We start from the raw sequence: 24233 nt of genomic DNA, 5'->3' as shown, positions 1-24233 counted from the left end.
ATCCCTGATCCAGAAAGATCCCACATGCCTCTGCACTACAACTGTTGAGCCTGTGCTCTAGACCCGGGGAGCCACAGCTACTGAGCCCGCATGCTGCAACTGAAGACCACACGCCCTAGAGCCCATGGTCTGCAACAAGAGTAGCCCCCAATCACCACAAGTAGAGAAAAGCCCCTGCAGCAATGTAGACCCAGCACAGGCAAAAATAAAAATTTTTTTAAATTCTCACCAGGAAGCACTTTACTTCTAAAACTATCATAGCCCACTGTTAGGGAAAAGCATTAAAAAGCCATTGGAAAGATGAACAAAATCCTGTTTTTATTACTTCTAACAGTTGGTTCTAGCTTCTTGAAACAAAACAGAATAGATTTTTCTTTTTTTTCCCCTGGAACTTAAAATTTTCAAATTCAGTAAACAGACTCTCTGTACTTTCATTCAAGTAATCGATTGTACGATTCTCCTTGTTGGAGAAAATGGAAGTAAATTAAATGTTAAGAAAATTTTGTTCTCTTTCTGGACCTGCTAGCATTATGCCACATTTCCCTAAGATTTGAAGCTATTTTTTCTCATTCATTTTTGATTATTATATATTTCAAATGTATAACATTCCAACAAAAAAGTTACAGGATGGACACTTGTATCAGACCCAGATCTCATTTGCTTCCTTGGATCTCTTCCATGCCACCTAAGTCCTGGCCTCCAGCCTCTGGCTATCCCTCAGCCTCCCCCACCAGACAATTTTGTTCATGTCCTTGTGGTTCTACTGCCTGGGGCTATAGCACCCAGAGAATGTTGGCTCCTTTGCCTACTTACAGACTTGGACCAGCCACCCATTGAGAGTATGGATCTGTTACGCAGAGTGTCCTGTTAGAGGAACCCTGGTGATTCAGTGGAGCAGGTGTTAGGAGGAGCTGATGTGTCCCAGGCTGAACTCTGACCGAGGAGGACAGGGGATAGAAGAAAAGTAACGGATTCACTTTCTGCTCTATCTTCTCTCATCAACTATTGCAAGACACAATTTCCTTTACAGAATGTCTTGTGAAGTCCTGGTGGGCCAACTACACAGCACCTGCCCAGCTGCTCTCTTGCTCTTTGTGACTCATGGCAGAATGGAGCCAGCGCATACATGGATTGATTTGCATTTCTGCGCAGCCGTCCTTTACCCACTCTTACTGCTTGATTGCCACAATAAAGCATAATCACTTAATATCCTTGTCTCAAGCTACCTTCTAAGACAATACCATGTTGGTGCAAGCCCAGATAAACAGGAAATAGTTCCTTTCATAATATTGTACCTTAATGAGTGATAGTGTGTATAGCATTTTGCCTCTGCTCATTTAAACTGAGCTTTCATGACAATTTCATATGCAGTCATTTCACAATTTATACTTTTTAAGCAAAATTATAGAGTTTCTATCATTTACCTCACTGGTGAGAAAACTTCATGAATAATTGTGTTTCTTCTGTATATAATAAATGATGAATAAGCTGTCAATCTATACATTTTTATTAATTTACATCTAGCCAAACCTTCTGCTCAATTCATCTTTTTAAATTTTATTGAGGTATAGTTGATTTACAATGTGTTAATTTCTACTGTACAGAAAATGATTCAGTTACACATATATATGCATTCTTTCTCATATTCTTTTCCATTATGGTTTATCTAAGGATATGGAATATGATCTCCTGTGCTATACAGTAGAACTTTGTTATTGATTCAATATATAATATTTTTCACCTGCTAATCCCAAACTATCCACTTCAAGGATCACTGCCTTGTGGCAAAGGGGCTTGCATAACTCAATGAAGCTATGGGAATAGAGGGATAGGGAGGCCTAGCATGCTGCAGTCCATTGGATTGCAAAGAGTTGGACAGGATTGGGCAACTGACCAGCAACAACAACAGTCCCAAACACCAAATCCATCCCTGCCCTACCCATCCTCCTCCAACCACATGTCTGTTCCCTGTGAATCTGTTTCTGTTTCACAGGTAAGTTTATTTGTGCCATGTTTTAAATTCTACCTGTAAATGATATCATATGACATTTGTCTTTCTAACTTACTTAGTACATTAATCTCTAGGTCCATCCATGTTGCTGCAAATGACATTATTTTATCTTTTTTATGGCTGAGTAATATTCCATTGTATATATGTACCTCATATTCATCTTCTTTATCCATCCATCTGTTAATGGACATTTATGTTGCTTCCCAGTCTTGGCTATTATAAATTGTGCAGCAGTGAACATTGGGGTACATGTATCTTTGTGAATTATGGTTTTCTCTTGATATATGCCCAGAATTGGGATTGCTAGAGTCTAATGACAACTCTATATTTAGTTTTTTGAGGAATCTCCATGCTGTTTTCCACAGCAGGGGCACCAATTTACATTCCCACCAACAGTGTAGGAGGATTCCTTTTTCTACACACCCTCTCCAGCATTTGTGATTTGTAGACTTTTAAATGATGGTCATTTTGACCAGTGTGAAATGGTGCCTCATTTTAGGTTTGATTTTCATTTCTCTAATAACTAGTGATGTTGAGCATCTTTTCATATGCCTGTTGGCCATGTATATGTTTTCTTTGGAGAAATGTCTATTTCAGTCTTTTGCCCATTTTTCAGTTGGGTTGTTTGTTTTTCTGTGGTGTCATATGAGCTGTTTATTTATTTTGAAAATTAAGACCTTATTGGTTGCATCATTTGCAAATATTTTCCCCCATTCTGTAGGTTGTCTTTTCATTTTGTTTATGGTTTCCTTTGCTATGCAAAAGCTTTTAAGTTTGATTGTTTCTCATTTGTTTATTTTTGCTTTTATTTTTATTGACTTGGTAGAATGACCTCAGAAAATATTGGTACGATTGTCAAATAATGTTTTGCCTATGATGTCTTCTAGCAGTTTTATAGTATCATATTTTATGTTTAAGCTTTTAAGCCATTTTGAATTTATTCTTGTACAGGGTGTAAGGGTGTTTTCTAGCTTCATTGATTTACATGCAGCAGCACCACTTGCTGAACAGACTCTTTTTCTCATATTGAACTGTTTTGGTTACTGTAGATTTGTAGTATTGTCTGAAATCTAGGAAAGTTATTCCTTCTGCCTGGTTCTCCCCTACCCCTCAGGATTACTTTGGCAATTCTAGATATTTGTTCTAGTTCTTTGAAAAATGTCATGGGGTAATCTAATAAGGCTTGCATTAAATCTGTAGACTGCTTTGTATAGTATTGCCATTTTAATAATATTAATGTACTTTCTATTTCTTTGAGTAAACTTTAGTTTCCTTTATTAATGTTTTATACTTCTAAGCATATGTCTTTCACCTCCTTGGTGAGGTTTATTCCTAAGTATTTTTTGATGAAATTTTAAAAGGGATTGTTTACATTACCTTTTTGATATTTTGTTTTCAGTATCAAATTTTCTTTTTTGATAATCTCTTTGTCTGATTTGGGCATCAGGGAGATGGTGGCTTCATAAACTGTCTCTGGGAGTGTTCCTTCCTTTTTAGTCTCTTGGAAGAGTTTGAGAAGGATGGGTATGGGTTCTTCTTTGTATGCTTGGTGTAATCTGTGTACCAAACATTGTATGTGAAGCTATCTGGCCCTGGACTTTTGTTTGTAGGGAGGTTTTTGGTTTGTTTTTTTTTTTTTAATAACAGATTCTATTTCACTGCTAGTGACCAGTCTATTCAAATTATCTGTTTCTTCTTGGTTGTGGGTGGGTTCCCCTGTTGGTGGGTTGTGTTTCTAGAAACTTGTCCATTTCTTCTATCTTGTCCAATTAGTTAGTATATAATTATTGATAATATTATCTTATGGTGTTTTGTATTTCTGTTATATTGGTTGTTATGTTTCCTTTTTCATTTCTTATTTTGTTTATTGGGGCCCTCTCTTTTCTTCTTGATGAGTCTGGCCAGAGGCTTGTCATTTTTGTTTACCCTTTCATAGAACCACCTCTTAGTTTTACCATTTTTTTCTATTTTTTAGTCTTTTATTTACTTCTTCTCTGATCTTTATTATTTTCTTCCACCTGCTGACTTTTGATCTTTTAAAATTCTTTTAGGTGGTATGTTAGGTTGTTTATTTGAGAGTTTTGTTTATTCTTGAAGAAAGTCTATATTGCTATGAACTTTCTTCTATGAACTGCTTTTGTTGCATCCCATAGATTTTTGTATGGTTGTGTTTTTATTGTCACTTGTATCAAAATACTTTTAAATTTCCTCTTTGATTTCACTGTTGACCCATTAATTTTTTCATAGCATGTTGTTTATGGTCCTCGTGGTCATGTTTTTCTCATTTCTTTTTCTGTGGCTGATTTCTAGTTTTATGCCATTGTGGTTAGAAAAGATGCTTTAAATCATTTCTATACTCTTAAATTTGTTGAGTCTTGTTTCTGTGCCCTTATAGATGGTCAGTCCTAGAGAATGTTCCATGTGCACTTGAAAAGAATGTTTGTTCTAGTTTTTTGGGGGGGGGATGTAAGATCCTGAAAGTACCAATTAAGTCTAACTGTCCTATTGCATCATTTAGGATCTCCATTGCCTCATTGATTCACTGTCTTGAAAAATCTGTCCATTGATGTGAGTGGGGTGTTAAAATATCCTACTATTTTGTATTCCCATCAATTTCTTCCTTTATGTCTGTTAGTATTTGTTTTATATATATGGATGTTCTTATACTGGGTACATATATGTTGACAAGTATAATATGCTCGTCTTGTATTGATACTTTTAACACATTATTGACCAGAGACATATTAATATGTCTTTTGCTATCCAAATGCTATTGACTAGAGGGTCACCCTGCTTATTTAACTTATATTCAGAGTACATCATGAGAAACACTGGGCTGGAAGAAGCACAAGCTGGAATCAACATTGCCAGGAGAAATATCAATAACCTCAGATATGCATATGACACCACCCTTATGGCAGAAAGTGAAGAGGAACTCAAACGCCTCTTGATGAAAGTGAAAGAAGAGAGTGAAAAATTTGGCTTAAAGCTCAACATTCAGAAAACTAAGATCATGGCATCTGGTCCCATCACTTCATGGGAAACAGATGGGGAAACAGTGGAAACAGTGTCAGACTTTATTTTTTTGGGCTCCAAAATCATTGCAGATGGTGACTGCAGCCATGAACTTAAAAGACGCTTACTCCTTGGAAGGAAAGTTATGACCAACCTAGATAGCATATTGAAAAGCTGAGATATTATTTTGCCAACAAAGGTCCATCTAGTCAAGGCTATGGTTTTTCCAGTGGTCATGTATGGATGTGACAGTTGGACTGTGAAGAAAGCTGAGTGCCAAAGAATGGATGCTTTTGAACTGTGGTGTTGGAGAAGACTCTTGAGAGTCCCATGGACTGCAAGGAGATCCAACCAGTCCATCCTAAAGGAGATCAGTCCTGGGTGTTCATTGGAAGGACTGATGCTGCAGCTGAAACTCCAATACTTTGGCCACCTCATGCGAAGAGTTGACTTATTGGAAAAGACTCTGATGCTGGGAGGGATTGGGGGCAGGAGGAGAAGGGGACGATAGAAGATGAGATGGCTGGACGGCATCACCAACTCGATGGACGTGAGTCTGAGTGAACTCCGGGAGTTGGTGATGGACAGGGAGGCCTGGTGTGCTATGAATCATGGGGTCGCAAAGAGTTGGACACTGACTGAGTGACTGAACTGAACTGAGAGGATTTCAGTATTCACTTACATAACAAATGGCTGGCCACAGACCTTAGTTTCAGCAAAAATCCCCCAGTCAATAATGTGTTAACATTATATAGTATCTTGTTTTATGTTTCCTTATGGCCTATGTTTTAAAGTCTATTTTGTATGAATATTGTGACCCCCTACTTTCTTGTCATTTCCATTTACATGAAATATCTTTTTAAAACCCTCACCTTCATTCTATGTGTGTCCTTTGCCCTAAGTGGGCCTCTTATGCACAGCATATTGTAGGCTTTTGTTGTTAACCAGTCTGTCACTCTGTCTTTTAATTGGAGCATTTAGTCCACTGACATTTAAGGAAGTTATTGATAGATTTGTATTTATTGCCACTTAAATCTCTTTTTTTTTCCATTGACTTTGTATTTCTTCTTTGTTCCTTCCTTTTTGTTTTTCCTTTTATGTTTTTGTTTTCTTTTATACTACGCTTGCATTCTCTTCTTTTGTTTTTTTTTTTTTTTTTTTTTTTTGTGAATCTGTTTTATGTTGTTGATTTGTGATTATCCTATTTTTCAAGTATGTTCTTTTTTTCAAGTATGTTAACCCATTGCTGCATTTACTTGCTTTAAGCTGGTACTCATATAGGTTCAAACACATACTAAAAAAAAGTATACGTTTCTTACTCTCCTCCCCAACATTTTATACTTTTGATGTCCTTCTTTGCATCTTCATGCTTTTCTTTTTGCTGTTCATTTTGGTTATCATCACTTTTACAATTTTTTTATTTTTATTTTTAATCTGTGTACTGTCTTATTTAAGTGATTTACTTTTTCACTCTATTTCTTAAACATTCTTGCTTATTTTCTATTTTTTTCATTTCTTTTAGGATATCTTTAGTATCTCTGTAGTCTTTATTTTCTGCTTGTCAGAGAAATTCTTCCTCCTTCTGTTGTAAATGATAAGCTTGATGAGTAGAGTATTCTAGGTTGCACGTTTTTCCCTTTCAGGACTTGGAATATATCTTGCCATTCCCTTCTGGCATGCAATGTTTCTGTAGAGAAAACAACTGATGGCCTTATGGTGGTTACCTTGTAGTTAACTCTGATTTCTATTGTTGGACTTATAAAACTATGTTGAAAAAGAGTGGAGAGTGGACATCCTTGTCTTCTTTCTGATCTTAGACGAAATGCTTTTAGTTTTGCGCCACTGAGAATGGATTTGTCATCTATGGCCTTCATTATGTTGAAGTAGTTTCCCTCTATGTCCACTTTCTGGAGAATTTTTATCATAAATGGGCATTGAATTTTGTAAAAATCTTTTTACACATTTTTTTGAGATGATCATATGATTTCTAGTCTTTAATTTATTAATGTGATGTATCATCGATTGATTTGTGAATATTGATAAGCCCTGTCATTGCTGGGCTAAATCACTTTGGATCATGGTGTATGATACTTTTAATGTATTTTTGGATTTGGTTTGCTAGTATTTTGTTTCAGATTTTTGCATCTGTGCTCATCAGCGATATTGGCCTGCAATTTGTCTGTGTGTGTGTGTGTGTGTGTGAGATATCTTTGGTTTTGGTGTCAGGTTGTTGGTGGCTTCAATGAACTTAGGGGTGTTCCTTCCTCTGCAGGTTTTTGAAATAGTTTGAGAAGAGTAGGAGTTAACTCTCCACTAACTGTTTAGTATAGTAGAATTTGCCTACGAAGCCATCTGGTCCTGGACTTTGTTTGTTGGAAGTTTTTTAAATCACAGTTTTAATTTTAGTACTTGTGATCGATCTGTTCATATGTTCTGTTTCTTCCTGGTTTAGTCTTGAAAGGTTGTACCTTCTAAGAATTTGTCTATTTCTTTTTGTTTTTCCATTTTATTGGCATTTAATTGCTTGTAGTAGTCTCTTATGATCCTTTGTATTTCTGTGATGTCAGTTGTATTTTCTCCTTTTCCATTTCCAATTTTATTGATTTAAGTTCTCACTGTTTTTTCTTAATGAGTCTGGATAAACATTTATCAATTTTGTTTATCTTCTCAGAGAAGCAGCTTTTAGTTTCATTGATCTTTTCTATTGTTTTCTTCATCTCTATTTCATTTATTTCTGCTCTGATCTTTATGATTTCTTTCACTAACTTTGGGTTGTGTTTGTTCTTCTTTCTCTAATCACTTGAGGTATAAGGTATTTACTTGATATTTTTCTGGTTTCTTGAGGTAAGGTTGTATTGCTATAAACTTCCCCCTCAGAACTATTTTTGCTGTGTCCCATAGGTTTTAGATTCTTGTGCTTTTGTTCATTTGTCTCAAGGTATTTTTTATTTCCTCTTTAAGTTCTTCAGTGATCCATTGGTTGTTTGGTAACATTGTTTATACTTCATAGGTTTTTGATTTTTACCATTTTTTCCCTATAATTGATTTCTAATGTCATAGAGTTGTGGTTGGAGAAGCTACTTGATATTACTTCAGTTTTCCTAAATTTACTGAGACTAAATTTATTGATTTGTCACTCAAGATGTGTGATCTATCCTGAAGAATGTTCCATATGCTCTTGAGTAGAAAAGTGTATTTTGTTACTTTTGGTTGGATTGTCCTATAAATATCAATTAAGAATACAACACTGTTAAGTAATTATCCTCCAATTATTTATTGATAATAATAAAAATATCAATTAAGTCTGTCTGGTCTAATGTGTCTTTTACAGCTTTCATTTCCTTATTGACTTTCTGTTTGGATATCTGTCCATTGGTGTAAGTGGTTGTTAAGTCCCCAACTTTTTTCCCCTTTTATGGCTCTTGAGTTCAGTTCAGTTCAGTCGCTCAGTTGTGTCCGACTCTTTGCGACCCCATGATTCGTAGCACACCAGGCCTCCCTGTCCATCACCAACTCCCGGAGTTCACTCAGACTCACGTCCATCAAGTCAGTGATGCCATCCAGCCATCTCATCCTCTGTTGTCCCCTTCTCCTCCTGCCCCCAATCCCTCCCAGCATCACAGTCTTTTCCAATGAGTCAACTCTTCGCATGAGGTGGCCAAAGTACTGGAGTTTCAGCTTTAGCATCATTCCTTCCAAAGAAATCCCAGGGCTGATCTCCTTCAGAATAGACTGGTTGGATCTCCTTGCAGTCCAAGGGACTCTGAAGAGTCTTTTCCAACACCACAGTTCAAAAGCATCAATTCTTCGGTGCTCAGCTTTCTTCACAGTCCAACTCTCACATCCATACATGACCACAGGAAAAACCATAGCCTTGACTAGACGGACCTTTGTTGGCAAAGTAATGTCTCTGCTTTTCAATATGCTATCTAGGTTGGTCATAATATATTGAGGTGCTTCTATGTTGAGTGCATGTATATTTATAACTACTATGTCTCCTTCTTGGATTGATCCCTTGGTCATTAGGTAGTGTTCTTTCTTGTCTCTTATTAAAATCTTTAAAGTCTATTTTGTCTGATATGAGCATTGCTACTCAAGGTTTATCTTGATTTCCATTTGTATGGAATATGTTTTTCTATACCATTGCTTTCGGTCAGTATGTGTCTCTAGGTTTCAAGCAGATCTCTTATTAGAAAGAGCATATATACAGGTCTTTTGTATCCATTCAGCTAGTCACTATCTTTTGGTGGAGCATTTAATTCATTTACATTTAAGGTAGCTATCAATATGTATGTTCCTATTGCATTGTTTTCAGTGTTTGGGGTTTGTTTTTGTAGCTGTTTTTCATCTCTTTCTCTTTTTGTTCTCTTATATTTTGATGACTAGTGTTATGTTTGGGTTGCTTTTTCTTTTGTGTGCATGTGTCTCTTGTACTTTTTGGTTTGCATTTCCCATGAGGTTTTGGTAAAGCAGTCTATACATATGCAAGATTGTTTCAAGTTGCTGATCTCTTAATTTCAAATGCAATTCTCATTTCCTGCATTTGTACTCTCCTCATGGTTGCTGGTTTTGATATCATATTTATGCATGGATGGTTTCCTGCTTTTACTGTATGTTATCCCATTTGTTATTTTTTATTTCTAGTTATGGCCCCTTTTTTTCCCCCTTCCTAGAGAAGTTCTTTAACATTTCCTGTTAAACTGGTTTGATGGTGCTGAATTTTCTTAGGTTTGGGTTTTCTGTAAAACTTTTGATTTCTCCATTGGAGCTGAATGAAAGCCTTGCTGGGTAGAGTATTCTTGGTTGTAGATTGTTCTGTTTCATCACTTTAAAGATATCATGCCACTTTCTTCTGCCTGCAGAATTTCTGCTGAAAAATCAGCTGATAACATTATAGAGATTCCCTTGTATGTTATTTGTTGCTTTAAAAAATGTACTTATTTTTGGTTGTGCTGGGTGTTTGTTGCTGCATGCAGGCTTTCTCTGGTTGTGGTGTGTAGAGGCTACTCTGTGCGGCAGTGCACGGGCTTGTCATTGTGGTGGCTTCTCTTGTTGTGGACACGGACTCCAGGCACATGAACTTCAGTAATTGCAGTATGGGGGCTCAGTAGTTGTGTCTTGTGGGCCCTAGAGCTGGAGGGCTTCAGTCGTGGTGCAAAGGCTCAGTTATTGCAGCTCGTGGGTTCTAGAGCCTGGGCTCAATTGTGGTGCTTGGGTTTAGTTGTCCCACAGCATGTGGAATCTTCCTGGACTGGGGATCAAATCCGTGCCCCCTGAACCCACATCCCCTGCGTTGCAGGCAGATTCTTATTCAGTGTACCACCAGGAAAGTTCCCTTGTTGGTTTCAGTCTTTTTCTTTGTATTTAGTTTTTGTTAGTTTGATTAATTTGTGTCTCAGCATGTTCCTCCTTGGCTCAGATGATAAAGAATTGCTTGCAATGCAGCAAACCTGGGTTTGGTCCCTGGGTTAGGAAGATCCCCTGGAGAAGGGAGTGGTTACCTGCTCCAGTGTTCTTGCCTGGAAAATCCCATGGACAGATGAGCCTGGCGGCTTACAGTCCATGGGGTCGCAAAGAGTTGGACACAACTGAGAGACTAACACTTTCCCTTTCATCTTCCTACTTAGCTTTATCCTGTATGCAGCTCTCTGTGACTTGAGTGACTGTTAACTATTCCATGTTAGGGAAGTTTTTGACTATAATCTCTTCAAACATTTTCTTAGACCCTTTCTGTTTCTCTTCTGGGCCTGCTATAATTTGAATGTTGATACATTTTAATGCTGTCCGAGAGGTCTCTGATACTGTCCTCATTTCTTTTCATTCTCTTTTCTTTATTCTTTAATGCAGCAGTGATTTCTACTATCTTGTCCTCCAGCTCACTTATCCATTCTTTGGCCTCAGTTATTCTGCTATTGATTCCCTATAGTATATTTTTTCACTTCATTTATTTTACTGTTCATCTCCATTTTTTCTTTGTTTCTTCTAGGTCGTTGATAAATGTTTCTTACATCTTCTTGATCAGTGCCTCCATTTTTTTTTCCTCCAAGATCTTGAATCATCTTTCCTGCCATTGCTCTGAATTCTTTTTTCAGATAGATTGCCTGTTTCCTCTTGATTTAGTTCTTGTAGGTTTTTATCTTGCTCTGTTATCTGTAACATATTTCTCTGTTGACTCATTTTGTCTAACATACCGTGTTTGTGGTCTTTTTTCCACAGGCTGCAGGATTGTAGTTCCTCTTGCTTCTGGGATCTGCCCCCGCCCCCCCAACCCCGGTGGATGAGGTTGGTCCAGAGGCTTGTGCTGCTAGCCCCTTGATAGGGGGTTTGACTGATGTGGTAACCAGAGCCTGCCCTGGATATTGAGCAGGACCTTCCCTTTGCCCTATGGTTGTTACTGCCATGTCAGGGGTAGGTCTGCTCCCTAGTTGCTGATCTGTTTCTTAGCTGTGTTTCTGATTTTCAGTGCAAGGTAGGCAGGATTGGAGCACTCCCACTGGGAGAGATGTCATTGAGTATTCCTCTTCTGAAGCTGTTCTCCTGGGAATGTACTCTGTTGAGTCCCCTTTGCCCATCGTGCAGGCTCACAAAGTACTTGTTGTTGGCTGCCGGGGTCCAGCCCCGGCTGATCCAGGGTATTCGAAGCGGGGACGGCGTCGGCGACCTATTTAATTATTTATTTATCAAAGATATAAAGAGTAATAAAATAAGGATAGCTCAGTGAGGAAATTCAGTGGAGAAAAGAAGCTGAGTGGCTTGGTTTACGCGGAAAATCAATATAACCCATGACACCAGGTTAGCTCTGACCACGGAGGCCGCAGGTGCCCTCTCGAATAGCGGAAGGTGCCCCACCTTAGACACCTTCTCGAGTGGGTCTTAGAAGCCCAGGCAAATAAATGGTCGCAGAGGACATCCACGCTCCAGATGGACGCTCAGCTGAAATTTGGGAGAGATAGTGACATGGGGAGACCAAGTTTTAGTGAACAAGGCCCGCACTTTATTTTCCAAAGTAGTTTTTATACCTTAAGTTATGCATAGAGGATAATGGGGGAAGGGGTAGAGCCATGCAGCAAGCCAGGCTTTCTTCCTTATCATATGCAAAAGTTCAGGTGATTGACATCATCTTCTGGCCAGGAGGCCTGTTAACATTTTAAGAAACTTATCTTTCTCTAAAGGTGATTATTCCAAAGTCAGGCGCCAGCCTTCCAAAAAGCATTGGACAAAGCTGCATTTTACATTTCTATACACCCATTATATCAATCAATACACTGCCAAGAACACAGTAGGTAAGGAGTATGGAGACTTAGCAGCAAACATTGGCCCAACAAGTGAAAAACCCTTCACCAATACAATTTCTAATCAATCTTTTAACTACTCAAAGGAATCTGTGTTTAGGCAGTTTAGAACATCTCCTGCCTCTCACAGTTGGGAGGCTCTGAACAATCACATGTGGCCGGAAAAACCTATTCAGGCAGGCTAGAGGATTTCCAAAGGAGTTTGTAGGTTGAAACACTGTCACACCCAAGAATTATTAACTGGAGCTGTAAGCTAACTCTCTTTTCAGAGAGAGGTAGTGGGGGACAGCCCCCTGTAAAGTCAGAGGTGTAGGTGAAAGCACAAAGCAGAAAGTAGGCAGACTCTGGTTTTGGGGGTAGATGCTCGAGAATTTCCAGGGGGACTCCTGAGGCTCGATCCCGCCTTTGCGTATGCCGAGCCTCCTTCCTCATGACCTTTGTCATGGGCGGAGTGCCTCACGCTGGCTCTCGGCAGTGATAGGATTCCAGTTGAGCTATTACAGATCCTCACTCAATATGCAATATGCACTCAATATGCAATATGCCGGCTCCCGGCAGTTGGCACTGCTCTTGGTCCCACCTTAACTCTGTGAGTATGCTGGCAGTTGGCCCTGGTAGTTCTCAGATGTTATTTTCACCAAGCCTCCAGGGCAGATCCAATGTATTCAAGCCCCAGGACTGCAGTACCCAGGCACCTGGGTCTGCTACAGGAGCTATGGAGGTAGCTCAGACTCTGGCTTGATCCAACCCTCACATGTAGATCCCCACAGCTGCTAAATCCAGGCACATCTCAGCAGCAGGAACACTTGTCCATTTCGATGTTCTGCAGGTGCTGAATTTAAAAAAATGTCAGCAGAGCTGTAACTCTGCAGTTCACACAGCCATAAGGAAAATTTTTAATTCTTCTTTAGCCACAGGGCTCCTGGGGCTCAGCTGTGGTTTCAGCACACCTCTGTGTGTCTTCCTTCTACTGGAGTCTTGCTCTATAGGTTGCCAGAGCGCACAGGCTGTCAGGTGGGAGGAGGCTAAGGCAGTAACCAGAGCGAGTGGGTCACCCCGGTGGGAAGATGAGGGCAGTAGTAATCGGAACCTGTAAGCCTGTCAGTCTAGAGGGAGCCGAAGCAGCGATCGTGAAGCAGGTCACCAGGCAGGAGGGGAGGGGCCAAAAGGTGATCATGGGGGCATGCTAGCCAGCTCCAAAAGGAGACTCCCTCCCCCAGTGCCCTTGGCACATAAGGAGAGAGAGATTGCAGTGGTGGCCCCACTCTTTGCACATCACTCGACAATGGCATCTTGCTTCTGTGTCGGTCCACGCTTCCTCCACAAGCATTCCTGGCTGCAGAGCTCCTCACTCCCATCCCCTCAGGCTGCCCCTCGCCGCCAGCGGCCGTCCTCTCCGCAGGTCTGCTCTCCACACCCCACGTGGCAGCACCCAGCTGCCGTGTGCACCAGACGACACCCAGCTCAGTTTGAAGCACACAGAGCTGTAGCGCAGACTACCTGTGTAGGTCTCACTCTGTCCTGACTGCCACAGACGGGTGCTCTCTGCCAAGGGCCTGACGCTCCCCTTCTGTCCTAGCTGATCTCTCTTCTGGTGAGGGGGTGTCACCCAATGCAGGACCCTCTCCTCACCTTCAGTGTCCCTCCAGGGATGCAGGTTCCATCCTGCTTCTCCTCTTCCTTTTCCCTTCTTCATTCTGTCCTACCAGGTTATTTGGGGGTCTTTCTCATCCTTTTCGACGTCCAGGGTTCTCTGCTAGTGTTCAGCAGGTGCTCTGTTAAAATTGTTCCCTTTGTAGACGTATTCTTTTTTTTTTTTAACTTTATTGTATTGTTTTTGCCATACATCAACATGCATCTGCCACGGGTGTACATGTGTTCCCCATCTTGAACCCCCCTCCCACCTCCCTCCCTGTATCATCCCTCTGGGTCATCCCAGTGCACCAGCCCCAAGCATCCTGTGTCATGCTTCGAACCTGGACTGGTGATTCGTTTCTTATATGATATTATACATGTTTTAATACCATTCTCCCAAATCATCCCCTCTTCCCTTTCCCACAGAGTCAAAAAGATTGTTCTATACATCTGTGTCTCTTTTGCTGTCTCGCATACAGGGTTATCGTTACCATCTAGTGCTGAGGAGAGATGAACTCCTCACCTTCCTGCTCCCCTGCCATCTTGAGGATCTCATGTCAGCTTTTATAATTAGTTATCATACAAGTTAACGTTCTGATTACATTTAAAGAGCACTGACTTTGACAAAAGCCAGGTCTCAGCCAATACGTCACCTAGCTGTGTAAACTCAGACAAGTTGTTCCTTTCTGAACCATAATTTCCTCATCATGAACGAGGAGCTGTGGCCACACATTCTTTCCTGCCAGACACTCATACAAGATTCTGAGAGCAAGACGGAGATCAGGGAGGACAATAAGTATCCAAATTTTCAGCACAAACTGGTTTAAATTTAAGGGGTGGACTCAGGTATTGGGAGGGAAAAAGGAAAATAGTGACTATGGATACTCAGCTTTGGCTCCATGAAGTTTGTTTGTCATTTTTGAATAAGAGCTTCAGGTTCTGAAGAGGCTCACTCATCCACTTGGCCTCTTCCGGCCATCCAAGGTCCACTGTGTCCTGTGAAGACTCGGGGAGAAGGGTAGCTTTAATTCTAGAGAGGTGCACCCAACTAGTGCCCCCTTTAGTTTTACTGTGGTGGAAGTGCTGAGAAGGACCTAACTAGGCCCTTGCACTTAGGCGGTACTTAATCAGAGCGGGACCTTTCTCTCTGTGTTTTTAGGAGAATAAAATCTCCTAGCTGACCCTGAATGGGGCCCATTTCTTAGCTGGGAACCAGCAAAAGCCAGTTTCCATATTCTGAAATCACCATCAGGACTTGTCATAATTAGGTACTTAATGAGCTCACTGGTTTTGCCATTCACCAAAATGTGAGGGTAGGAAGGGTCTACCATAAGTCATTTCAAAGGAGCTGAGCCTTAGCCCCATTTCAGGTGCAACCCTGATTCTCAGGAGGGCTATGGATAAAAGCTATGACCCAGAGGGATGGTATGGGGAGGGAGGTGGGAGGGGGGTTCAGGATGGGGAACACGTGTACACCCGTGGCGGATGCATGTTGATGTATGGCAAAACCAATACAATATGGTAAAGTAAAAAGAATAATAAATTTAAAAAAAAAAGAATATGTAAAGTAAAAAAAAAAAAAGCTATGTTCAAGTTTATGATGTCATTTTTTATTGGAAGATAATTGCTTTACAGTGTTGTGGTGGTCTCTGCCATACATCAATGGGAATCAGTCATTACTCTGTGTGTGTGTGTGTGTGTGTGTGTGTGTGTGTATCCCCTCCCTCTTAAGCGTCCTCTCCCCGAGCCCCCATTCCACCCCTCTGGGTCTTCACAGAGCACCTGGCTGGACTCCCTGTATTATACAGGAACTTCCCAGTAGTTGTCTGTTTTACACATGATGTTACATATATGTCAGTGCTACTTTCTCAATTCGTCCTAGCCTGTGATATCTCTTGATAGAGTTTAGCCAGGATTGTATTTATTTTTCTCTCTTTTTTAATTGTAATATTGTTTTCAAGTGTACAGCAGAGTGTTCAGATATATATAGATAGGTAGATATAGATATATATGTGCTTCCCTGGTGGCTCAGCAGTAAAGAGCCTGCCTGCCAACGCAGGAGACATAGGTTTGATCTCTGGGTAGGGAAGATCCCCTGGAGAAGGAAATGGCAACCCACTCCAGTATTCTTGCCTGGGAAATCCCATGGACAGGAGCCTGGTGGGCTACAGTCCATGGGGTTGCAAGAGTTGGACACAACTAAGGAACTGAGTGTGCACACACATACACATATAATTCTTATTAAAAAGTATTGATCATAGTTCCCTGAACTATCCAGTAGGTCCTACTTGGTTATCTATTTTAAATATAGTAGTGTGTTTATGTTAATCCCAAACTTCTAATTAATTGCTCCTGCCCTCTTACCCTTTTGGTAGTCATAAGTGTGTTTTCTATGTCTATGGATCTATTTCTCTTTGGATATTAAGTACATTTGTATCTTAGAAAAATAAGTTTCCACATATAAGTGATAACCTATAATACCTGTCTTTGTCTCTGGCTTACTTAATATGGTAATTTCTAGGCCCATCCATGTTGCTGCAAATGACATTATTTCATTCTTTTTTATTGCTGAGTAATATTCCCTTGTATATATGTGCCACATCTTTAACTATTCACCTGTTGATGGACACTTTTTAGGTTGTTTTCATGTCTTGGCTAATGTAAATAGTGCTGTAATAAACACTGGAGTATGTATTTTTTTGTATGGTTTTCTCCAGGTATATGTCCAGGAGTGGGATTGCAGGATCATATTGTAGTTGCATCTTTAGTTTATCAAGGAACTTCCATTGTGTTCTCCAATTGCTGTACCAATTTGCATTCCCACCAAGATTGTAGGTGGGTTCATTTTTCTCCACACCCTCTCTAGTATTTGTTATTTGTAGCCTTTCTATAATGGCCATTCTGACCAGTGTAAGGTGATACCTCACTGTAGGTTTGATTTGCGTTACTCTAATAATTAGCAATGTTAAGCATCTTTTCATGTGCCTTTTCACTTCTTTGGAGCAATGTCTATATAGGTCTTCTGCCCATTTTTTCATTGGTTTTTTTTTTTTTAATTGAGCTAAATAACTGTATATTTTGGAGATTATCCCATGTCGGTCACATCATTTGCAAATATTTTATTCCATTGCATATGTTGTCTTTTTGTTTTGTTTATGGCTTCCTTTGCTGTGCAAAACTTATAAGCTTAATTAGGTCCTATTTATTTTTTGAAAGAAATCTAAAAGATGACACAAATATATGGAAAGATATAGTGTTCTTATGTTGGAAGAATCTATATTGTCAAAATGACTAAAGTGCCCATGGCAATCGACAGATTTGATGCAATCCCTATCAAATCATCAGTGCCATTTCTCACAGAATGAGAACAAAAAAAATTTTTTATAGAAGCACAGAAAGACCCCAAATAGCCAAAGCAATCATGAGAAAGAAAAATGGAGCTGGAAGAATCAGGATCCCTAATTCAGACTATGCTACAAAGCTACATTAATCAAAATATTACCAAACTGGTGTAAATATAAAAACAGAAATATAGATCAGTGGAATAGGATAGAAAGCCAGAAATAAACCCACATATCTATGATCAATTAATCTACAACAAAGGAGGCAAGAATATACAGTGGAAAAAAGAGTCTCTTTAATAAGTGATGCTCATAAAACTGCACAGCTACATGAAAAATAATGAAATTAGAACATTCTCAATCACCACACACAAAAATAAACCCAAAATGGGTTAAAGATGTAAATATACGACCAGATACTACAAAACTCCTAGAGGAAAACTTAGACAGGGTTATTTTTAAAGTAGATTTGTCCTTTCTCCTTTTCCCACTGATTAAGTTCTCCAGCTAGCATGGAGGTGGTAGCAAATGCCTAGGGCAGTAGAGATTTGTTATATGACCTTAGCCACAAAAGAGGGGCAATTATCACTTTGTAAAAACTGTAAGGTCTGAACTGAGGAATTATTTTCTTTCATAATGCCATTATTACTTCCTGAGCTCTCTGGGTCCATGTTGGAAAGGCTTCACCAACCTATTAACACTTTAACAACCAGGAAGTATTTATATCTCTGAGGATGGCATCTGTGAAAAGTCTATTTGTCAGTTTTCTACCAGATAAATTCCTCTTCTTTGGAAGGACTGGAGGAGGGGTGGAGACCTAAGCTTTCCCCCTGGGTTGTTATGGTAGTATATATTACAGGTCTTTGTGATTTCTGAGACAGTCTGAGAAAGCCTATGCTGGAAAAACTTCTTCCACCAGGTTAGTGAAATCACCCCTCCCCAGAAGAGAGGAGTCATAGAATGCCTTTAAAATTGTCCACTGTAATGCTCTGGGCAGCATTATTGTTTGTTCTTCAATTCACCTTTCACTGGGGCCACTTTGTATCCCCTAGTTCTGGCCTCGGAGAAGGCAATGGCACCCCACTCCGGTACTCTTGCCTGGAAAATCCCATGGACGTAGGAGCCTGGTAGGCTACAGTCCATGGGGTCGCTGAGGGTCGGACACGACTAAGCGACTTCACTTTCACTTTTCACTTTCACGCATTGGAGAAGGAAATGGCAACCCACTCCAGTGTTCTTGCCTGGAGAATCCCAGGGACGGGGGAGCCTGGTGGGCTGCCGTCTATGGGGTCGCACAGAGTCAGACACGACTGAAGCGACTTAGCAGCAGCAGTAGCAGCAGTTCTGGCCTACTTTATTTCCTCGTTTGTCTGCTGGGCTGGTGAAAGCAGGTTAGTACACGAAGGAGTAAGGTGGCCCAAGTTTCAGGGATTTTAAGAACTACACTCTACTGTCTTATCGGCCAGGTTATTTCCTGATACTGTAAATTTCCCTTCTGGCGTCTCTTACAGTGGACTCTTAAAGTGCTACTTTCTTAGGGTCTTGTTCTGCCTCTAGGAGTTCTATGTGAACTCCTGGCAGTGCCGGGGGGAGAGCCCCGTGCAGTTAGAGTCCCCTCTGTTTTCAGATGGCAGCATGAGTGTGTAACACAAAAAAATGCAGACTTAAAATTTGTCTAATGTTGACTCTCTTGTCTTTTCCTAGGTTTGGAGCTAAAACTAGAGCTATAAGGTTGGTTGTGTGTGTGTGTGTGTGTGTGCGCGCCAAGGTTTGAGGTGGCAGGGCATCGGTCTCTGTGAGCTTGTGGAAATCTATTCTGGCATACCTGGATTTCTGGATGCCATCATGTATCTAGCTAACTTCCATCAATAAACTAGAGAGCATCAGGGTCCTCCAGGGGCTGGTCCCCTAAGATCAGGTCTGCTGGAATATTGTTCAATGGTCTCAGTACAAGAATGAGACAGCTCCTCTGGGCTTTCTACTTGCATAAATATAGCTGGATTTAAGGCATGTCATACTTGTAAGACTTGACTCTTATAAGGGTCACCTCACAAGAGTCAAGAAGGAGGGCTTGATATTTTGTGAGGCAGCCTCCAGTCAGCCCTTGTCCTTCAGTTTCTAATATCCCCTGTACCTGTGTGGGGTGGAAACCTCAGGGCTTGACCCTCCTGTGGCCTGTTCAACCAGCATAGCTGTGGCTGCTATGACTCTCAGACAGCCTGGCCATCTGGGGGCCACTGGGGCCAGTTCCTTGGAGAGATGCTACTGGCCATGGAATTGGCCCTCTTTTTGGGTGAGAATTCTCAGTGTTATTCTGCTTTGAGGTCAATAGAGGGCTTGTTAAGATCTGGGATCCCTAGGGCTGGGCCACTAGGCAGGGATGTCTTAATATAATCAAATTTTCTTTTATACATCCCTTGTCCAATCTAGAGGTTCTATGTCTTGTCCCTTCAAGGCCTTATGGTGGATTTTGTTTTTATTTTTTGACTGTGCTGGGTCTTCATTTTGGGATGTGGGCTTCTCTAGTTGTGGAGCATAGCAGTATGTGGGATCTTAGTTCCCTGACCAGGGATTGAACTCAGGTCCTCTGCATTGGGAGTGAGGAGTATTGTCCACTGGACCACCAGGAAAATACCCTCATACAATGGTTTTTCCTTGAGACCAAATCCAGGGACCCAAATCTTATAAAACCCAGCCATTCCTAAGAAGGGTCTAAGCTGTTTCTTCTTTTGTGGTGATTGTAAATGGACAATTGCTTCCTTATGCTTCCTTATGCTGGGTCGTAAGGGTGCACTTCCCTGGGCTTAGAACATGTCCCAGTGAGGTGACTGTCTGGGGGAAAGTTTGGGCTTTTAGTGGGGATACTTATGCCCCTTGGAGCCCAGAAAATTGAGGATACAGAATACAGTGTATTGGCTCAGAGGGCAAAGTGTCTGCCTGCAATGCAGGAGACCTGGGTTCGATCCCTGGGTTGGGAAGATCCCCTGGAGAAGGAAATGGCAACCCACTCCAGTATTCTTGCCTGGAGAATCCCACAGATGGAGGAGCCTGGTAGGCTACAGTCCATGGGGTTGCAAAGAGTTGGACAGGACTGAGCAACTTCACCCTACACTTTACACAGTGTTTTAGTCTGAAGCTTTCTTTGAAGGGCTACAGATAAGGAGGTTATCTACATATGGTGATAATGGCCCTGTATCTAACTTTCAGTCAGTTCAGTTCAGTCGCTCAGTCCTGTCCAACTCTTTGCGACCCCATGAATCGCAGCACGCCAGGCCTCCCTGTGCATCACCAACTCCCAGAGTTCACTCAGACTCACGTCCATCGAGTCAGTGATGCCATCCAGCCATCTCATCCTCTGTCGTCCCCTTCTCCTCCTGCCCCAAATCCCTCCCAGCATCACAGTCTTTTCCAATGAGTCAACTCTTCGCATGAGGTGGCCAAAGTACTGGAGTTTCAGCTTCAGCATCATTCCTTCCAAAGAAATCCCAGGGCTGATCTCCTTCAGAATGGACTGGTTGGGTCTCCTGGCAGTCCAAGGGACTCTCAAGAGTCTTCTCCAACACCACAGTTCAAAAGCATCAATTCTTTGGCGCTCAGCTATTGCATAGGAACCTGGAATGTCAGGTCCAGGAATCAAGGCAAATTGGAAGTGGTCAAACAAGAGATGGCAAGAGTGAATGTTGACACTCTAGGAATCAGCGAACTCAAATGGACTGGAATGGGTGAATTTAACTCAGGGGGCCATTATATCTACTACTGTGGGCAGGAATCCCTCAGAAGAAATGGAGTAGCCATGATGGTCAACAAGAGAGTCCATAATGCAGTACTTGGATGCAATCTCAAAAATGACAGAATGATCTCTGTTCGTTTCCAAGGCAAACCATTCAATATCACAGTAATCCAAGCCTATGCCCCAACCAGTAACGCTGAAGAAGCTGAAGTTGAACGGTTCTACGAAGACCTACAAGACCTTTTAGAACTAACACCCAAAAAAGATGTCCTTTTCATTATAGGGGACTGGAATGCAAAAGTAGGAAGTCAAGAAACACCTGGAGTAACAGGCAAATTTGACCTTGGAATACGGAATGAAGCAGGGCAAAGCCTAATAGAGTTTTGCCAAGAAAATGCACTGGTCATAGCAAACACCCTCTTCCAACAACACAAGAGAAGACTCTACACATGGACATCACCAGATGGTCAACACTGAAATCAGATTGATTATATTCTTTGCAGCCAAAGATGGAGAAGCTCTATACAGTCAACAAAAACAAGACCAGGAGCTGACTGTGGCTCAGATCATGTATCTAACTTTAGCTCCCTTAATCCCAAGACCTTGCCAGGCAGGTGTGGACAATCCTGGAATCCATGAGGAAGGACATTATAGGTATATTGTTGGGTTTCATCAGTGTCTGTGTCAGTCCATTCAAAAGAAAAAAGGGGGTACTTTCCTGGTAGTCTTGTGATTGAGAATCTGCCTTCCAATGCAGGTGACATAGGTTTGATCCCAGATCCTGGTCCAGAAACTAAGATCCCACACGCCAAGGGGCAACTAAGCCCATGTGCCACAACTGCTGATTGCCACAACTGCTGAGCCTGTGTGCTCTAGAGCCCGAGCTCTACAACAAGAGAAGCCACCACACTGAGAAGCCTGTCACCACAACTCGAGAGTTTCCCTTCCCCTGCTGCAACTAGTGAAAGCCTGCATGCAGCAAGAGCCTGTGTACTATAATGAAGACCCAGCACAGCCAAAAATCAATAAAATTTTAAAAAATTACATTTGGACTTTCCTGATGGTCCAGAAATTAAGACTCTGAACTTCAAAATGCAAGGGGGAAGAGTTTGATCCCTGATCAAGGACTAAGATCTCAAGTGTTGCAAGGTGTGGCCAAAAAAGAAAGAGTATTGAGAATCAGGGTGAGCTGGTATGCAGAATGCATCTTTACGAGGAAGGACTGTAAACCAGGGTGTATCCTTGGGTATCTGAGTAGGGTTGTATTTGGACTGGGAACAAATGGATGAAGAGGAATTATCACTTCATTCAAGATTCAGAGATCTTGAACCATTATATATTCCCCACTAGGTTTGAAGACAGGTAGAATTGAAGTATTGCAGGGAGATTGACATGGCACCAAAAGCCTATATTTGATCAATTTTGAGGTCAGGGTTGAAGGCCTTGTCGAGCCACTGGTTCTATGGAATATTGGTGCCTGGAAGAGAAGTTACTAGTTTTTTTCAAGGTGATTTTTATAGGGATGACAAACTTAAACATCCCTGGGATTCTCTGATCCCAGTTTTTCAATTTCTTGGGGGAATATTTTGTGGTGGACTGTCCATGTCTGTATAATACAGAGCACAGAGAAAAACATTTCTTGCTTCTGGTCTTCATGGAAAGTAAGAATCACCCTCAGGCTGAGAGAAAGTCCCTTCCTAATAGTGGGCTGGGACATTCAGGCATGACAAGAACTTGTGAGTTATAAGGGTCTTTCACCAGGCGAAAGATAGAGGGGTAATGAAGTGTTTTAGCTTTTATCTTCCTCCTACCCCAACAATAGAACAGGTTTTGGGAGCAAGGGGTCCAGTGTGAGAAGTCAGGACAGAGTATATGGTTCCTCTGTCCCCTAGAAACTGGATAGGCTTACCTACCATTTCAGTGTTGTTGTTCATTCGCTAAGTTGTGTCCAATTCTTTGCAACCCCATGGACTACAGCATGCAATGCTTCCCTGTCCTTAACTATCTCCTGGAGTTTGCTCATACTCATGTCCAGTGAGTTGATGATGCCATCCAACCATCCCATCCTCTGTTGTCCCCTTCTCCTCCGGCGCTCAGTCTTTCCCAGCATCAGGGTCTTTTTTAGTGATTTCACTCTTCACATCAGATGGTCAAAGTATTGAAGCTTCAGCTTCAGCATCAGTCCTTCCAGTGAATATTCAGGGTTGATTTCCTTTGAGATTTACTGGCTTGATATCCTTTCAGTCCAGGGATTCTCACGAGTCTTCTCCAGCACTACAGTTCAAAAACGTCCATTTTTTGGGGTGCTCTGCCTTCTTTATGGTCCAACTCTCACATCATACATGACTACTGGAAAAACCATAGCTTTGACTAGCTGGACCTTTGTCAGCAGAATGATATCTCTGCTTTTTAATATGCTCTCTAGGTTTATCATAGCTTTCCTTCCAAGGAGCAAGTGTCTTTTAATTTCATGGCTGCAGTCACTGTCTTCACTGATTTTGGAGCCCAAGAAAACGTCACTGTTTCATATTTTTCCCCATCTATTTGCCATGAAGTGATGGAACTGGATGCCATGATCTTAGTTTTTTGAATGTGGAGTTTTAAGCCAGCTTTTTCACTCTTCTTTTTCACCTTTATCACATTCTTCAGTTCCTCTTCCCTTTCTTCCATTAGAGTGGTATTATCTGCATATCTGAGGTTGTTGATATTTCGGTCAGCAATCTTAATTCCAGTTTGTGATTCATCAGTCCCAGCATTTTGCATGATGTATTCTGCATATAAGTTAAATAAATAAGCAGGGTGACAATATACACCCTTGTTTTGTTATGATGGCTGCAGTCGTTCCTTTCATATGTCACACTGTACCTTCCTTTCCTCCTCAGCCTGGTCTCTATTGTTAGAGATGGTGAAGGCTGTATCCGTAAGAAGGTTGCAAGGCATTTGGGACCCCATAGCAAACTTTTGAATCTTCCTACTGATGTTAGGTGCTGATTCGCTAATGAAGTGAGTTGCAAATACAGGGTATCCCTCAAAAATGTCTGGGTCTACATCTGTCTAGTTTCTGATGGCATCTCCCAGTGAGGCCTGAAATAGGGCTGGATTTTCATCTTGATCTCTTTAACTTTAGCATGGTTAACAGGTGTAGTTATGCATCATTTCTTCCCTTCCATGAAGCAAAGGATCATATGGTCCCTTCTCGTGATTCCAGG

The 24233-nt window shown here is 41.2% G+C and overlaps 1 long non-coding RNA gene across 4 annotated transcripts in view; it reads left to right on the top strand.

Moving 5' to 3' along the window:
* Window positions 1-24233, top strand: part of LOC123333406 — an 83441-nt gene that overhangs the window by 27541 nt on the left and 31667 nt on the right. The window contains exon 3 of one of the 4 annotated variants that reach the window (XR_006640987.1): window positions 1031-1203. The exons of the other annotated variants lie outside the window; for them this stretch is intronic. This is a non-coding gene — a long non-coding RNA (uncharacterized LOC123333406). Of the gene's footprint in view, window positions 1-1030; window positions 1204-24233 lie in introns of those variants that run through there. 4 annotated transcript variants of the gene reach the window in all.

This window comes from Bubalus bubalis, chromosome 4, assembly GCF_019923935.1.
Source record: "Bubalus bubalis isolate 160015118507 breed Murrah chromosome 4, NDDB_SH_1, whole genome shotgun sequence".
In the NCBI taxonomy this organism is placed as follows: domain Eukaryota; kingdom Metazoa; phylum Chordata; class Mammalia; order Artiodactyla; family Bovidae; genus Bubalus; species Bubalus bubalis.
This window is presented reverse-complemented; position numbering and strand designations above follow the sequence as displayed.